The 19,309-nt window shown below is 38.7% G+C and overlaps 1 protein-coding gene across 4 annotated transcripts in view; it reads left to right on the top strand.

The window, feature by feature from the left end:
• Positions 1-19,309, top strand: part of LOC110840498 (dipeptidase 1) — a 254,454-nt gene that overhangs the window by 15,362 nt on the left and 219,783 nt on the right. For 3 of the 4 annotated variants that reach the window (XM_087353977.1, XM_087353974.1, XM_087353978.1), the window contains exon 2: positions 9,327-9,482. The exons of the other annotated variant lie outside the window; for it this stretch is intronic. The gene's annotated coding sequence lies outside the window, so the exon portion shown is untranslated. The remainder of the gene's footprint in view (positions 1-9,326; positions 9,483-19,309) is intronic. 4 annotated transcript variants of the gene reach the window in all.

Below are 19,309 nucleotides of genomic sequence, written 5' to 3'. Positions count from 1 at the left end.
AAGATTCTGAGGGAAATTTTTGCATTAAGATAAATTAAGTAACCAAAAACAAACTTCTTGGAACAAAGTTCTTCTTGAGAAGCTGATAGTCGCTTAGACTTGAAACAGAAACATTTTAGTGCATGGGGGGGAGCCATGCAGTTTCTTACAGGAATGTGACAGTTTCTTTCCGGTCTGTTAGCGAACCACTGTATTAGGGGGGTTATGAAGCATGATACAAGCGGTCCACGTAGTGCTTATGGGAGAAATTAGTAATGCCTTCAGAATATTAATCGGAACACATGAAGAGAAGACACCATTTGGATGGCTTAGGATAACATAGGAAGGTAATATTAAATAGTTGTCAAAATCGGCTTGAGGATATGTACAATTATATAATATGCATACAACTTAAATTTGCGTGAATATTTTACGGTAACAGATGTATTGAACGCCACTCATTATTATTATTAGTATTAGTAGTAACCTCTATGCTGCTATCTGTTGGAAGATTACTGTATCGGAATCTTGCATGACGGAACTCAATTTATCAGCAAGATTTATGTCTGCAATTAATTATCTCAAATTTTAAATTTTATGCACCACTGTTTAGAGTTTTCTACCTTCGGTATACATTATGGAGATTCAACGAAGGTAAATTGATCCAACAGTCGAGTTGAGGAATTGGGGTAGAAGCCTTTGTACACGGCCTCGAAAGTGACGTCACTGCAGAGGAGAATTGCAATTACTAAACGATTCTCTTGATAATTTTGGGGAAACGTGTTGATTTAGAATACTAAACGTGGGCTGCACATAAATTATTTGTATGAGAGGTTCACGGTGGAGGGCTTTGGTTAATTCGGTGATGAACCTTCTGGTTTCGAAAGCCATCTAGTTATTTAGTTAAAGGTTCACGTTTGTTATACAAACAACATGAGAGGTAATCTGGAGGAAAGTTAAACGAAATATCTGTCTTCTGGGTTGTAGCGCCATGTAGTTTGGGGGAAGTTTATCAACGTTTCAGAATCACCAAAGAGTTTACATGCCATGTGTTAGGAGTGTTATAAGAGTATAAAGATAGTGAGACACAGTAACTGACTCAGTACCACAGAGGAAGAGCATCAACGTGGGATCTGGAGAACTGGGTAGGTGTCCTCAGGGAGTATCTAAAACCAGAAGCCACACGAGTAGCAAGGGCTAGAGGAAATTGCATAATGATTTCTGCTGTTCACGGAACATTATTCAAGTCATTAAATCTAGAAAAGTGAGATGGATGAGACATGTAGCACACATGGAAGATACGAAAAACCCACAAAAACAGTAGTCGGCAAACGTGAAGGGAAGAGACTACTTGGGAAACCTAGACACAGGTTTGAAAATAAATACATGGATGAATCATGTCATCATCAGCTCTCATGATAACGTTTGTAGCAGAATACAACTTTTTATAGAGCCTTCATATGACACACATAAAACGTTCTTGTTTGCTTCGGATTTTAGCATCAGAAGGTCTCATATCGAGGGATGGTAGAAGTGGCTTATGTCGTGATCCAACGAGGTCTTCGGAAGTGAATCACCGCGGACAGCGGGAAGCCTCCCACAGGGACATGACCTCTGACTCGCGCTACACTCGGCAACAAAATAATACTACGGGAAATCATTCGATACTAAACTTTATATAAAGCTCAGAGTTTGTTCACACTTCCAATGTAACTGTTACATACGCTTCGGTGACATGAAACTACGTAGTCTGAATTCGAAGAAATGGAAACGGTGTCGGAAATTGAGAAGCTTCACTAAGAATATTATTTTTTTGCACTCCGTTTTTTTCAGGACTTGAAATAATGGTTTTTGTGGAGATCAGTTAAAAATATGCACGGCGGAATTATACAGAACGGACGCGTTGAACTCCATATGTTTTGGAAAGTTGGGCGTCATGTGATCAAGTCAACAACCAATACGATGACGCTCGATACATAACTGTGTTCTAATGAGTCAGAATGTGGCCGTGAGTTTAGTTAATTACACACAATCAAGAAGGAAATGTAGAAGAATGCTGTTGTTAGTAAATGTGCGTATTATGTATGTATTGGTGAAAAAGTTGTTGCCTACTTTAATGTGGAATCTTCTGCCCAACTTTAATAGATTTTAGCACGATCTATGCCGACTTACGATGGCGAAGTTTGGGGTATATGCAAACAAAATGAAAGAAGGAAGACGTCAGCAGAAATAAAATTCATGACAAGAACAGCGGGATATACTTGTTTGGATTTCTAGCAAATTCAGGAATTAGACACAACACCAGTTAAAGAATTCATAGACATACATCTAAATAGATATTCTATTGTTTTATATGGAATTTGCATTCGGGATTCCCGTTACAGATTTTCAGTTACCAAACTGAAGAATCAAGTTCTATGGGGAGTCTACAGACGCTGGTATGAGGCTGCCAAGATGTTAGGATTAAGACGTAGAAAGGCTGATTGACATAATAGACTGACGGTGTTTGGAAACAAAGTTATCAGCAAGAGTTTCAGATGTAAGAAAGATAAGTAACAAAGGAAAGGAGAAAATTTCATAACAAGTATCTTCGTAATTTGCCTTCTTCACAAGGCCTAACATCATTAACGAAGTTTATGGAACACATTGCCTGGCTCTAAACTTGGTATCTCGCTCTAGGAGAAGAGTATCGGTTGAGACTGTTTCTAAACAAAGTTATGAGGAATATATTTGGCTCAGGAAAGATGAAGGTTCGGAGGTCTCGAAAAATTACATAGGCCTACATAACTCCGTAAACTGTTGTCTGCTCTTTGCTTGGGAGTATAAGGGTAAGTCAGGCAATGCATGACACAGACATGATAATGTTAATCATTTTAAATATATTTTAGAGCGGAATATTACGGGATGAGATCGACTGGGAGACTTCGGTTTTGATCAGATGATAATATATAAATGAATCGCCATTAATTTGAACATGGCTGAATTGAAGTGGCTCATAAAAGATTCCAATGGACGACTTTTTGAAAACGTCAGTGAAACTTTGGTTTCCAAAAAACTGTGAGTTTCTTAAGCACATGTGTAGGCCTTTCATAGAGTGAGTTGTCTTTATAGACGAAAAGAAAATGCTAATATTTGTCGATAAATTTATCAGAATTGCAAGGAGGCGAGGATATTGTGAGACCTGTTTTATTAAGTTCTGTAAATTATTACCGTCTTAGTACGTGTTTCCCACATTTCTGTTAAGACGTTCAGTTCTGTCACATATTGCATTAAACGTTGCTTTGCTAGAATACAATATGCACCTGCGTTCTCACATATAACTGCTTCTAAGCACAGTTGTCGGAGAAGTTGCCGCTGTATGAAGGCGATCTATATACTAAGTCAGTCAGCTCCCGACAACACCACAGATTCAGTTACTAGTTTAGTTCCATTGCTGTTGGAATTTTATTGCTTCATATGGCACTGACTTCCCTCACAGATTCAGAAACAGATATCAAAATCGGATTTTTATGGCGCTGCATTTTTGTGTTTTGACAATGCAATGAAACACCGTTTATAACTGAAGTAGAAAGTACTCGGGTTTATAGCACTCGTATTTTATTAACTACCCACTTATATAATATAATTATCCGATAAGTTGGCGGTTACTAAGCTAATTAACAATTTCCATGCTCGTTGGAAGCGAATATTTATCATACCAATTTTGAAAAGCCCACCAATAGGCTCTGTTCCGTGATTGGTCAGTCTAGTCGGTAAATTCGCGCATTATTTTTTTGAAGATCGATTTTAATGCTATCCTCTCACAAACTTTTACGTCTCTGATGTGACAGATTTTACAGCATCTATTTATAAATTTTCCATGCGTGATACAGATTCCGTGCAGGTAGTTTAAGTACCTGAAAATACTACGTTAAAGAATGAAAATTATGAAGCTCCTAATTTGGAAATTTCCTCTCAAACATTTTTGTCAAATCCAAAATTAGGGCGTTCTAGAAATAATTATCTTCTATATCGAGGCAGGTCAAATGGTCGCTTCGAAAATGTAATACGTGAAAACAAGTGATCAGAGAGGATGAGAGAGAGAAAGAGAGACAGAGAGACAGAGACTGAAATTAAAGTAGCCTAACTACAGGTATAATTTGGGACAACGCATTAATCTTGTCAACTGAACCAGACGCTGTAATAAGTACAAAAGGACAATAAAAATATATTATCTAAATTAAAGGGCCTTATGTGGCTTTGTGCTTATATTCAGTTGATTTCAGTATTTTTAATATAATTTTCGTCAAAATATATTCTGCATGTTGTATGATTTTAACGATTCTAAAGGGTTTTTGTAGTCTATACAATATAATGAAAACCTCAACATATGAATTATTGGAGATTAAATCCCCTGGAAATTAATGTTTCAATCACATTTTTTAAAAAACTGACATTTTATTCCGCCTAAAGAAAGCATACGCCCTTTTACTTATGACTTCATTGAAATAACCTCACTTGATAGGTACAGTATATTCGTGACATGACAGAAATGAAATGAGAATTTAGCCTGCAGCGTGTACATAGACAGTACGGCCTCGGTTGTACAAAGAGTATGGCAAAACGAATTGCTAACTTATCTGACCATCCTACGGACACAAAGTGTGATGCTTTATAGAATTTTTTGCACTGATGGTGACAGACACAGACAGGAATGCATTGATGCTGTTATCCTTTATTGCTTTATGAAAAGGGGAAACAAAATCCGGACTATGGTTATCCACATTAACAACAACACAGTAAAATAGGACACTGCTCTCGACGTTTAGCGAATCGTCTGTACGTCCTTCTTCAGTCAGTACTGACAGGCATTTCTTATTTCTCTTTTATTATTTAAGCGGCGGACAAAGTGATGAGCCAAGCCACAGAAAGGCAGACAATAAACAATTCCATCCTGATTGCACAAAAATGAATAAACGACTGTTAAAGCCTATTGGTACATAAATGTACGACCTTCTTGTAATCTATAAATCTGCACCTCTTTATGTTTGGTATAATTCTAAGGATAACAGCGATTATTTTCTTAATCAGCGTTAAAAACTGATCTTCGTAATGGTGAAGTGTTGTTTTCTTTTACGTACGCGGTGAATATTTTTTTTTAAAAAAAAACAAGCACAGTGCCCGCAGTGCTACTGCCGAAATCGCTAGTGTCAAGTCTTCGTCCATTTCTTCTCTAATACTGTCTGATATTGAACTGAAAATAAGTGAGAAAATGATTACAAGGCGAAAGTCCTCAGCACAGGTCAACTCAAAGACTGCTTTTATCTACTCGACCTCAGTTCCGTATTATTGTGACGACGACTGGGCTCTATGCCAACTATGATTTATTTAAAGAAATCAATTTACAGAAGTCTACACACAGGCAAATCGGCCAAAACTGTTGCTAAAACTAATTCTTCGAGTACGCGACACACTCAGCTCTGTCCACAAGTACTCTCTGTCTGGCCGCTCCGGTCCGCAAACTTGGTGTTCTTCGCGCACACTAACTAGCTCCCTTTCTAGCTAGTTCACTCACTGTCCACTGTCCACCACTGTTCCTTCTAATCCACCCTCGACCACCAGCATTCGGGGAGGCGACTCGTATCCGTCGGCCCATTCGCTGAACGTTCCGGGCCAAGAATCTCTTATGTTCTCTTTCCCGAAACTTTCTTTCGGCGAGGGAAATACATCGTCTTGGAACATTCAGCGACGGTCACACCCGTAGCCCGCGTCTGCTAGCCAGGGAGGGGAGTAGGGCGGCCCCTCCCCTCCAGTGGCAGCCGTCTGTCCCTTCGACGCCACGTCACATTATTCTTGCCCAGTACATTGCTGTCCTCCAATTGGGAATGTTACGTAAAATATAGCTTACCGTCGCACGCTGTGACACATCGCGGGACAGGTTTGGACAGCTTCGGACAGATTTCATCAGGTCTGGCGCGGTCAGGGCAGGTAAGAACAGATAGGGTGTGAGACTAGGTTAGTTTAGGTTAGGTTTTGTTAGCATATTTTAGGTAAGGTTTGATTGTATATCTTAAAGTCTATCCACGTCCCAGCCTTCGGCGGCGTAAAATTTTTCGTCGCGACGCTCGGAGTCAATTTGTTAGAGTTGTATATGGTTCCGGAGGCTTATCTCTGCCATACTCGTCGCCACATTTGGCGTCGGTTTACTAGAATGTTGTATTTTGTTAGGAAGACTCTGTTGGCTTCACTTACATTTAATATCTGGTGTCGGAGCGTTAGGCTTTTTGACGCTTGACGTCGTTTTTTGACATTCCCACTGGTACCCCGAGTCTCTTGCTCTAAATGTGGCGCCTTTAGGCTTCGTAACAACTACTGGTGTCGCGACGCTTGGCGTCCATTTTCCAATGCCATGTCTTGTGGCATCCGAGGTTTATGTTAAATACGGCGTCTTACGGAGGCGTCGATTTTGCAATTTTGTGTTCATGTTATCCCGGGACTAAATAATACTATAGATGGTCTATAAAGCAGCTTCACGATGATTGGCGTCGCGACGCCTGGCGTCAGTTTTGCAGCATCGTGTCTTGTGGGTTCCATTTGGCTCATGGTCCCAAAATGTAATATTGAGTCAGGGTATTGTCTTGATCTTGGTTTTGAATTAAAAAAAAACTTCTTCGTCAGGACTCGAACCCAGGACTGTTTTCGGTGGTGTCGCGTTTATTTCAGTAATATTCTCTTCGAAATAAGCAACTTTGGCCTTAACACCATTCTTCTGCCTTGCTTATTATCCGAGATGCAGAATTCATCTTTCCTGGAAATGGAACCATGGTAATTTCTTGGGTTTGCGGTAGAATTCTAACGATCACTTCAGTCTATTGTAAACCTTGTACCTAATATTTATTCTGCAAACATGGGCGAGTGCCAGAAGTTATCAGAATCATCCATTGACTGCATTCCACACTGATCTCACTAATAAATATTCCGTCTGCCCTTTTATTTCAGCTTAAATTAATTTTAGTTGGTGGTGGCCTGTGTGAATAGGAGACGATGGAGGGAGGAAACTTTGTCTGTCGTAGGGATTGCGATATGCACTTGTTTTCGGAAGTAACTGCGCCTTCCGGCCATAGGTCGTTACGGTTGACACTAAATCCACCAATAGGAAATTAATAGCTTAAGGGGTCTCCTAGGCTGGGAAATGGAATTGTTTTGGAAACAATATTCATTCTGACCAACAGTAGTACTAACGACTAAACAAATGCCATCTCCTTTGTGTTGCTCTGATTCATTGTGTGGCCTACATTGGGTATTATACGTAATGGAACAACTTATGTCGTCATGACATAAATATCTCCTTATCTATTTTCTACTCTCAGGCCACGTTTAACATTCATTATCCTAACACACTACAGAGGACTCAGTCGATAGTATTTCTTTATTTCTGGAATCATTGTGGCTGGATTCAGCGTAACTAAATTATGTGATAAAATCTAACAGGGTATTAAAACCCGACTAAGTTTTGTAAACAGCCTCGGTTCATTTCCAGACGCCGTTAATATTAACTTAAAACGTAATGTCTGCCAGTATAATGACAAACGAAACAACTGAAAACGGCAGTAGAGATAGCTACCGAAACACCGTGCATATTAAAGATACCTCACACAAATAGAGAGTGCCAAACCTAGTATTCATGTAATGTATTTAAGTAGCAATTACATTTTAACGCTTGCTTTATTAATATTGCTATATGTGCAGTGCTACCAATATAAGCTTTTAAGATTTCACTACAATGCGCAGGCGTGTAGTAATGCTGTTGCCGTTTCAAAGTTTCGTTAACTGTAACTCAGACACACATAAAGCCGACAATATTTAGCCTCCTTCTCGCTGCACATCCATCCGTATTCAAAGCAGAGTAAACATACTTCGAATACAATAAAACTTAACAAGCTTTTGCTAGCGTGCTAGATCGCGATTAACGGCTTAGAATGGATTCATTACTCAGCCATTTGTTGGTGCTTCTGAGACAAATTCCTGCTGTTTCTTCTCTGAACTGTCTGAGTTTTCGTATAATCGAAAATGAAGTCGGAAAATTAAATGGCGTTCCATTACGTCTTCACAGTACCAATAAGCCTGAAGTTTGGTAGATATTCAAAGTCAGGATGTTCTGAAGTGATTTTTAATTGTGAGTAAATTTCGAGTGAATAATTAAACCCGAGTTCAGCATAATTACACAGTGATTTACTGTGTATTTGAGTTACTTAAGAAAATACAAGGAAGTCGAAGTTCCATAGACTTAATGACTGAAATAAGTTTCTCCACGAGCTGGTATGTTGTTACTGTCAACTTATTTTTGTTATATTTTACTCATTTAAACGCGAAATAGAAACAATATACTTTTAATTGTATAGGGACATAAATTATAATGCTGTGATAAAGAATTCATTACTTTCTATAACGTAGTAGGTTCCTCTGTTGATAGGAGAATTTATTTACACGGAGGATCAAGATGTCTAGCCCCCCGATATGCATCCTGAGAGAGTGACAGCTCAGTCGGCAAACTGACGACCGGAGTTCGATTCACGACAGAGGAGAATATTTATGTCTTTGTCAAGACATACAGACCAGCGGTAGACCCTACCCGTTCTCCTACATGATGGGCACAGTGGGCTTTTTCTAGGAGATATAATGGACGGAGCGTGAAGCTCATTAATTATCTCCATCAAGTACTACAGTTTCGAAAGCGACAAGTCTTACCTCGTCATGATTTTGCAGAGTGACAAATTTACTTTAGTTAGACTACCAGGGGGGGGCGATATGAGGAGGAAAGGAGGCTTCATTAATTCTTCTCGGTTTTGTTCTGAGCTTGATGTTTGAACTTCTGTTGAAAGAGAGTTCTGCACTTGTTGATAATTGGCACTGCTACCAAACGTGGCTGCTGATCTCACCGCTTTACAGTATTAAGGAATTTATACGTTCAAATATCTGCCAGGAAACCGACAATCGTGGTTATGATTTCAGCGATTTTCTTCAGTTCCTCTAAGAAACTGACAGAATAACTTCTTTTGTTCTACTCAACCGCCTTTTTCCGCGACCTGTCCAATCTATGTCTGGCAGTTTTCCTACTTGTTGTCCAAGCCTATGCAGTTGAAAAAGGTTAGTTAAATAAATGAAGAATCAATCAGTCATCGAAGTTTGTTTTTAAATACAAACATCAAGGCGTGTTTATCTTTAGTTTGTGAGGACTTGAACCGTTTTTGACGCCAGATTATATCCGCGTTTTCTGAGAGAGTTAACAGCTGACAACCGCTTTCTTCCTCTTTGAGGATCCGGAGTGCCTTTTCCCCCCTCACAACTTTTTCATATATTCATTTCAGAGATCTACTGCTCCTTCTCCCGCTATATATACATAGCGCCCATCGTCAGCCCAGAAATGCTGTCCTCTTGCCTCCTCCGAACCGACCAGGCGTTTCCTGGACGCCCGCAGGAAGCGCTCAGGGGTAGATTTCCATTTGGCTGTCTCTGCTCCAGGGGTGAGTAATTACTTAACCGTACTTTCCTTATTTTATGAGAAAACTCAGTTTCATGGCGCCGAGATGCCCAAGGGTCTACGGTCTAACCTAAATGTACTAATGGATTTTCATTAAACTTGGTATGAACGTAATGCTGTCAGCAGATTTGTAGTATCAGTGGTTTTCCGACTTCATGAGTTGAGATTGTCATTAGTGTCACTTAATATTGCTGTTAAAGGTTGTAAGGTAATTGATCTCTGTTTAATACTTTCTCTATGCGATTCATAAATTTTTAGATGATTGTGTTATTACTAATATGAACCGAAAATAACGATCGAGTGGTCATCACTTCGTCTTTGCGAGGTCTCGGCTCGGAGACTTGATATCCTTACTGAGAATTTTTATGGCATTCCTTATTCTTGTCAGGCAAAACCTGGGATAGTATCTTAAATTATCCACGTATGCAGTCCAGTTCACTGCTACGTAAAATGAGCTGTTGGAAACGAAATTTAATAAACTACAAATGAATTACTAAAATGTCAGTATAACCACGGGTCAGATTTGTGCTTTTATTATTTTCCCAGCCCTGTTGGAAAAGCTCAGCTCAGGGTCTGAGATTCTTCCAGGCAAAGGGAATGGCGTTTTGCAGAAGTATCGGTACAGTGCGCTGTACTTCATTGCACTACTGACCGCCACTTTCGTCGAGCATTCTTCATAGGGTCTTGACATTTTCACTTTCCGGTCTCAATGCTGCAGCTGCCGACAGAGATAAGATATTAAAATATTCCAGCAAGTTAACATTGAATTTTGTTGCAAATAAGAAAACTTAAAAAGTCACGACTGTAACACGCTTTCGTAACATTTTCATACTATGCTTCTTTCTCAAACTTAAGAAGTTTGTGCGTTTGACATAAGCGGGTTTGTGCAATAATAATATTTTAATAATATTAAATTGTTTGAACGTATAGTAGCTGCAGTATTAAAGAAAGTCGTCTTTCAGTTACATTAATATAAATGGGAGAGTATGTTTTTAAGGAGTGAGTACCCTCCGTATGAATTTTGAGAACGTCTTCTGTCTCGCCGTTTACGATTTTAGGTTCCCGTGTAGGTGCACGAGTTTTTTCATATACTGCATTTAATTTACTTTCATGGGCTGAACGGAATGTATATTACCGGTAACAGCTGTAATAAAACTTACAAAAATTGTGTATGCATGTTTTTGAAAACAAGAAACGATAAAAGAACGTGAACTGAATAATGAGGATCAGATCTTGTAAAAATTTCTCTTTCCACTAAATACCTCGCCTAAGTAGAAACCACCATTTGCTCCGGTCTTCAGTTACTTCAATCCATCCCTTTTCTTATAACCTATTTCTTTATGAACCATTTTAATATTATTCGTGCTTGCAAGTTTAAGATTCAGAAATCGTCTCTTCTTCATCTCTTCAGGTTTTCAAAACAAAAATAATGTGTGCGTTTGAGGATTTAAAAGCTACTTACACGTACCATCTCGTACTTTTAAATTAAATTAATAATACTGTGAGATTACTATTAAATCCGAAATTCGTCATTATATTCCTTCTTCCGCGTTCTTGCTACTTCCTAATACTTTTCAACTACTCAATTGCGCAATTCATGTCAGAGCACCTTTTAAGTTTTTGCTCTATGCAGTAATATAACAATTATTTAAAAGTTTCCCGTTAATATCAACGGTGTATGTGTTTGTATTGACCCCAGAATCATAATTTATGTCGCACAAACCAAGCTTTTTACTCTCCATAATTTATAATAACTTTTATTACCACCGCAGATGATTTTACCACAGATCACAAAATTCACATATATTTTTTGAACAAGAAATCCAATACCAGTAATGTGGCACGACTCCATTTTGGCGGCTGTTTTAACTGAATAATGTATGTCGTTGCCTTTATCCCCGTCTGTGACCGTGGGGTTTTGCCTCACTTCCTATCCATCTCTGCTCTCTTACCGGATTTACGCAGAAACTGAAGGCCTGGATGGATGTGTGGCCGGGGCATTTCTTGCGCCACGATATACCACACTGGCTAGTTGATTGTGTTTCCTTGGTCGGGTGTAGTACTGTGTATACATGATGATAAAGCGACACACTGCTCAGTGTCTCAAGTGCTGAGTGAGACGTTTACAGCGAGTTACGAAGAGCATCTCGTGCAGATGATCATTCTGCTTACGGCGTTTTAACAACGAGACGTGGTCTGGAATGAGCGACATTCAGATGAAAAATAACAGCGGAATTGAAACCAATGAATTGTGTTTCCTGAGATCTGTAGCCGAAGTTACACTAAAAGATGAAAAATGAATTAGAACGTGAAAGACGAATTACGTAAAACATGATTCGAAAGGCGTACTTTTTGGAATACTAGAGCAGAGCGCTCCTTTCGGAGCTCCTCGGGGGTTGGTACGTCAGCGTTTCTCAATCTATGGTACTCGTACCACTGGTGGTACGCGAACTAAGTAAGAAAATCAAAAGATAATAATAACATAAATACATTTTCCCTGAACCCATTTGATTAGCGGTACATTTAACGTGTTAAATTAGAATTAGTGGCTCGCCAGCGAAAAAGGGTGAGAACCCCTGTCCCAGGTAAATCTGGACAGACAGACATACACGGTATGACCGAAACGTGGCGTAAGGAAACAGCGTGAACACTCGTGTTCACTGTAATCCCAACCAGACATTTCCTCTTCTGCCTATAAAAAGCAACTTTTATCTCACGAATTTCGTCTTTTATTCATTGGAAGCTGTGGGCTGTGGTTACGACTCAGTATTACTTCTGCTGTGGCATACGTAAGTGACGTAAAATTTCCGGTCAGCTCATTCGGTGGCTGGTGTCGAATACAAAGATACCTGCCCGGAATTTTTATGTTAGGAAGCTTTCTTTTCACGAGATGCATAAATAAGCTCAATGTGGTGATGTTGTTTCTGTCTGTCCGTAAGCATGTTTCGCCTGTAAAATTGCCTAACAGATTTTGTTTTGGAAGTGTAGGAAAATGGACACTAGAAGCTTCTACGAGTTTAATACTCATCCTCATTGGTCTAACGCAGATTCTAGTTTACATAAAACAATATTAATTTTATGTTTTTGCATCTGTTTAGTGAAGATACTTCACGAGAAACTCTATCCGAAGTGTTTCTGTTTGCTGTATAAAAATCGATACAGCGTATAAAATATAGATCTGATTAATATTTTAGTATGTACACAGATGTATTTTCCTTGTAATCTTTGGACTGCTTTGTAAAACTCTACATCTCTTACCTAATTTTTTAAAACTCTTGAAACATTACTGTAGATCTAAGGCAAATAAATAATGAAAGCATTGCACCGCTAGATAGACGCCTTACCCAGACACTCGCTTTTTTTCCCCGAAACGCATTCAAAGACGTTCGGGAGCTGTTAGTTTGCTACATAGTGCCAGCAGGACTGGTAGTACCTGTAGTAATTTTTGGAATGGGGAAATCCTTTTTTCTTGTGGTTGTTGTCACCAGAAGGCATGGGAGAAGGGTTTCGTCTGAGGTCATCTCCCAGGAGTACTGCCAAGATACAGGAGAGCATTTCAATTTATCGCAACGACACCTCCCTCCTTCAAGGGTGCACCATGACAGACAAAAAATAAAAGAGGAAAATACAGGTAGAGACAGCGCATGGGTATAGTAGACTATGCTCTCTCTTTTCTACTGAAAAGAGAGGCTGCTGAAATTTCAAAATGAGAGGGTTCATAATTTGCTCTCTTCGCACGAAATTATCAGAGTAATTAAATAGGGGATAATAAGGTGGGTGGGATGTGCAGCACGCAGGGGGCAAACGAAAAATTTATAATAATTTTAGTAAGAAAACCTGAATTGAAAAGACCACTTGGAAAATGTAGACATATGTATCAATGTAATATAGAAGCGAATCTCAAGAACCCAGCTGTTGAGGTTATGAACCACAATCATCTGTCTCAGTGTAGAGGCGAGTGGCGAATTTATTTGAGAGTAATTACGGGCCTTCTATTTTATAAAAGGCTGGAAATTTCTTGACTAGCCAACCAACTATCATATTTTGAAGAGGGATTGTGCTCCGTGAAGGTAGTTTTTTACTTTCTTTTATTTTTCTGGGTAAATTTTTCCTGGCAAGGAAAGTGGCACTATTACAACTTTCTCTTAATGAATATTGAAGAAGAATATTCAATCATGAAGGTATTATTTCGAGCAGGAATCTGTAGTGTCTTAATGAGATTAAGTTCTCTGGTTCAGTATCTGAGATTACACTTTCAGCGATAACATTAAGTTGGAAGGAGAGATGAAGTTGAATGAAAGTAATTATGCTTTACTAATAACTCCTTTTGATGGATTTTCATTAGACAGAAATATGGCTGTAATTTGGTATACATTACGGAGATTAGTTATTAGAACGCAACTCTTGTTACTGATGTAAATTGGTACAGTGTTTATTAAGACAGACTGTACACTCTGTAATATTGAAACATCCACTCCGAAACAAACTATAATACGGCGAGTAGCTAGGATTGAAACGGTGTTTACTGCACTGTTTTCGTAACAAGCAATTTAATTTTGTTACAACTGGAAAGGTGTTGGAGTGGGGGCACGGGTTGAATAAATCTTTCTTCGTTTATGTGAGCATGAAGTAACAGTCTGTTCGAAAGATTTGTGCACTTGCTGTTACATGTGCATTGAATTTCAACTTGAAGTGCAACAGCGTGTACGATGGCGGGACTTGACTGAAGTTGAAGGCGTCATTATGAGGCGAGTCCCTAATAAGAAATGAAGGATGCCAATGAAGTACCGAATTCAGAGCATAATCTTTCGCAAATTTGTTGTAATATATTATAACAATTTATTTTCTGCTTGAATTATATATATTGTTTATGTAAGATTTGAGGTTTTCACAGCGGTGTGTATGATGACGGAGGCAGTATGACCTCTGAAACGTTGGTAAACATCGACCAGACTACACAGCGCAATAAGCCAGAAGACATAAATCTTCATATTCATCGCCCTGATGACGAAGGCAGTATGACCTCTGAAACGTTGGTAAACATCGACCAGACTACACAGTGCAACAACCCAGAAGACAGAAATTATCATACTCTGATGACGGAGGCAGTATGACCTCAGAAACGTTGGTAAACATCGACCATACTATACAGCGCAACAACCCAGAAGACAGAAATCTTCATATTGTTTATGGTTGTACCTCAAAGTCAATTGACGATTCTACGTTAAAACTGAAGAAACCACGTTTTGTAGGAAATTAATGTCCTTTAGTCTTTCATATCAGGAGAAATGTGTTCAGCCTTAAAATTACATTGCTTTGAGATGAAAATAGGCAATTCTTAAAACTTCGTCACATCCAAGTTGTTAGTTATTCATGGGAGGAGAAGTTGTCATAAAAGTAGAATAAAATGTGTGAATTGAAGCGAGACTGAAGCATTTGTTGGTTTGAACAGTGACATATTGGAAGAACATTGTAAAATCAAGAATAAGGACAGCTGTAAAACTACCACAACCCCATATTATTGTTGCCTGTGCACACGGACAGTGAAATAAGCGCATTGTCTGTAGTTTCTATGGCAACTCTAATGACGAAATTGTGCGTATGACGCAGATAATCAAAATGGGCGTGAGTAATGTGCACAAAGAAAAGAATTCTGTATCTACCTATCAATTTCATAATATTAAAAGCAATGGTGATCAAAGTTATATGGGAGGATGCTTAATTCATGGAAACCAATTTAAAAGCTAACTTCTATGAGTACCACAAGCTAAATTACGCCAATTTAGTTGATGCTTTACTGAATAAAGTGTTATTATAATGACGTTATTCATTTTGTGATTAGAAGTAGGAAGTCTGAATAATTCGTAAATATTATTATGTTTTACTCTGTGTTCGTTGTTGTTGATAATGTATTATAATTTATTTATCCTTGTACTGCTGGGTCTTGTCATGAAATTGAAATTGAAAAATTACAAGTTAAGTGATACTGGTTTAATGGAGTTGCCCTTCGAATATACGAAACGCAATCATGTTCAAGATTACGACAAGTCTTCTCTAAAGTAACTTCTCTCTATTCGACTGGCTATAAATCACTACAGACGTCGCACTGATCTTTCATCAAGTGTGTCTATCGACTTTACCGTCTACCGATAACAACGAACCTCGTAATGGCTTCAGCATCCACCAGAAAAATGCTATGTCCGAGTTCCGATGTACAAATTATTTCCTCTCGTCACATGTTGTGGGTGCATGGCTTTTGTTTAACTTATTAATAATAAAATGAGACACGAGGATGAAGTGGAAGGAACGGGAAAGGAAGATTCATAGTTTGTTTCAAGTAGTCTGCTGTTCATATGGAAAGGTTAATGGGACCACAAAAACATCTTAATCATTATTACGAACCCTACTTGCAATCGGCTGAGATTCGAATCGTGTACCGTCGAAATACAGTCGGACATATTATCATCTGACGCCTTCCATCACGTCAATAAGTCATTGGGTTATTTTATTGGTTTTTTTAATACACTTTATCAACTGGTGAGGTTATTGGCCGACGAATGAAGTATAGCAGGATGATTACGAAACAGAAGTGATCGTAAAATATTTAAATGTGCAATTACGAACTTTGTCTGGGAAGACTTGCGAAAAATATAAAAGCTCAATTCAAATATTAATTCCATCTGTATATCACGTAACTAAAAACAACAATTTCTCTGTTATAAATGGTGCCAAAGCGATACCATAGTATGGAAGTTAGACAGCATAGTTCGCCAAAGAAACCGTTCGTGCCCAAAATAAAAATAAAGATTTCGCTCTTAAGAAGATAAAATATTTCCAAGACGGTGTAGGAAGAACTGAGCAGGGTTAATATTTTCCGATATTTCCACGTTGACAGAGTCTGTTTTAACCAAATTGTCGATTAATGCAGATTACTAATAACTCAAAGATGCCAGAGGGACTTTGAGATGTTCGAACTGGTACGCTGTGATTTTTGGGTCATAAAAATAGTTTGTACTAACTTTATGATAACCTTCATGATAAAGAAAGACAGAATATTTCATGTACCTTAACATAAAACTATCCATCACTCATTTACCTCAAGCTGAGAAGAAATTGTAGATTTCTCATTCCATTGCATAATTTGCGGATTCTTCACCGATCTAAATGTTTGTGACATATAATAAGTCACATTCCCATGGTAACCATGATGTCCGTATACTTGGAGGGAAAGAGGGCTTTGTTTCAGCAGCCAAAGTGAGAACGACGTAGAGACTGATTTTCACAATAAAGTGTTTTTAATGTAACAGTGGAATGAGTCACATAGCGAGGTATGTTTTCTTTTTTGAGTTTAAAGTATGGCTGGAATGTATATTGGACGTACGAAAACACATTTTCTATTTGTAGAGCGATTTTAAGTAACAAATCGTACGTTATCATTCTACCCAATTTCGAGATTCAAACACAGAATAATGTTTCTCTGGGCCCTGTGTTCAGTTGCATTAAAAAGCGACTGTACACAAGAAATGTGACGAGAATTAGAAATTTCGTGTCGGAGTATTTCCATGTGTTACGGTGATTTATGTGGGAGAGGACATGTCTGGATTAGTGATGTTTTAACGACGGATTTATTTGTATTCAACAAGATACTTTGATTTAATTTACAGTTCAGAACTTTATGCGACCATAAACGTTTAGAATTGAGCAGGACACTCTAAATCGATCATTGCTCTGTGGTCGCGTTAATTTTCCGAATGGCCGGTTTACGAATTCAATGCACTTACAGGTGGTTCTTAGCAGTTAATAGAAAAAGGTAATTTATCAGATTGAAACTCATTTCTGATGTTTTTAATCAAACTTAGAAGCTTTTTATTTGACCGAAGAGAAATTAAGTAAGAGGGGTAAAATACAAAATTACTCGCTGAGGAGCTGTACAATTTGTACTCCTCACCAAATATTGATTGAGATGAACAGGAGAAGGCTGCACGAGGCACGTGGGACGCAAAGGGAAATAATTCATAGTGTATTTTGATGGGAACACATGTTCGTTTCTCGTCAGGGTCTAAGTGGGGAATTTCTGTTCACCACCGCTTCCGGGCCGGTTCTGTGACTCATCCTGTCTCCTATTATGTTCTGGCGGCTCGTTCCCTGCACTGTTTACAAACTGAATGTCAGTTTTAGTGAACCGCTACCACTACTGCACGTGTCAGAACAACTGCGAGAAAGTGTTTGTAAGACAAAACGAGCATCTGTTCTGTACAACTCACGCAAAAGCTAATGTTGCACAGAAACCTTACTAAAATGCTCAAAACTACGTGTTCCCCCACCAAACCGACGACCGAAAGGTGAAGTTGACCAGCCACATGTTATTACTAAGTAAAGAATGAATTGAATCTTTCTTCACTCATCTTCATGGCGTCGCACTTAAACGCAGGAATAAGTTTAGCTTCTTATGTGTATCGTAAATGTGCTTATTTATTAGTTTTTTTTCAACGGCGAACAAGAGGACGATTGAGAATGAAGGATTGAAAAGGAATAGGATGGAATCAGAGTGGTATAGTATTATCCGAGCAAATTACTGGAAAATCTGATGAAAACCACGAAACACCTTAGTTGAAACAGTCGACATCAGGGCTTAGAATCAAGTACGGAAATACTGAGGAAAAAAATACTTAAGTTGGTACTGAAACCTTGAATGAGCGTACTTTACAAGCCCCTGTGGATAAATGTGTGAAGTGTTTTCGAAGGAGACGGTACTGTGCTTACGTTTGCCTAGAGACTCTGAGTGAAACCAGTAGCTCAGTCTATGTTTAATCTGTGTAGCCTTCTTCCCGAATGCGAAGAATAATAGAAGTAATTCAATTCTAAAGGGTTTTGACGACGGTAGTTTACACTTAAAATTATTCATTGTCAGGACTTTTTTCATCGTCTGTTCTTTAAAACCACGACGTTTCGGGGGCCGGTTATGTCTCCGTCTTCAGGTGAGAGGTACCTACTCTGTTGGGTCCCTTAGATAGAGCTAGTCTCTGTCTCTCTGTTTAGGTGACCTTCCAGGTTCAGGGGGTTAATGAAGCTATTTTTGTCAGACGGATTAATTCCAATACTCATCCTAAAACTGTAAATCTGGAAGCTCCTGGTTTAGAAGTGTAAATGTGCGTCGTAAAACTGAAATAACTGTGCTAATTCTGGAAATGCTGAATTATGAGGCAAATTTTTACAAGACTTCGAGGCGATCAGAGGAAAACAAATTTTGGAAATGTCGGAGAGAGAAAAAATACTGTAGGAAGACGTTTAACTGTTCAAACATTCGAAAGCAATAAATCACTATTATTACTTCTCCACACAAAAGAACGTAAAGGCATTTTAGTAGATCTCCCTGTTCAAATCTCGTTTTAGAGACTCCAGTGGTTTTATCACAGTTGCCAACTGATTCGGGAAACTCTTCTGCCGAGATTGGCCGGCACATTTGGAACTGTTTATTTGCTAAAGCTTAGGAGAAAGGATGAAATCCCAAAAGTAATTTTGTGAACTGCAGTCTTGTTATCGAATTCATAGAATAAAGAAACATTTCTCTCAAAGCGACAGGCACACCAAAAGCATACGATCGAGCGAGAAGAAAGACTGTCGATTACGCGTATGTTGTGACATGTGGAAAGGAGTTTTCTCAACAGCGTTCAGTTTTCAAGAACGCCTCTGACAATAGCTTATATAATTGGAGAACTAAGTGACTTAAATCTCATAGGTCGCCAGCCCATTTCTAAAATCTTAGTCTCTTTTTTAACGAGCAGACTTCACTGGAGTCACTAGAGCATC

The sequence above is a fragment of the Zootermopsis nevadensis genome, unplaced genomic scaffold, assembly GCF_977971745.1.
Source record: "Zootermopsis nevadensis isolate Lab colony 2312 unplaced genomic scaffold, Znev_1.0 Znev_ptg000022l, whole genome shotgun sequence".
NCBI lineage: Eukaryota > Metazoa > Arthropoda > Insecta > Blattodea > Termopsidae > Zootermopsis > Zootermopsis nevadensis.
Note: the sequence above shows the minus strand (reverse complement) of the source record. Positions and strands in the feature narration are given on the sequence as shown.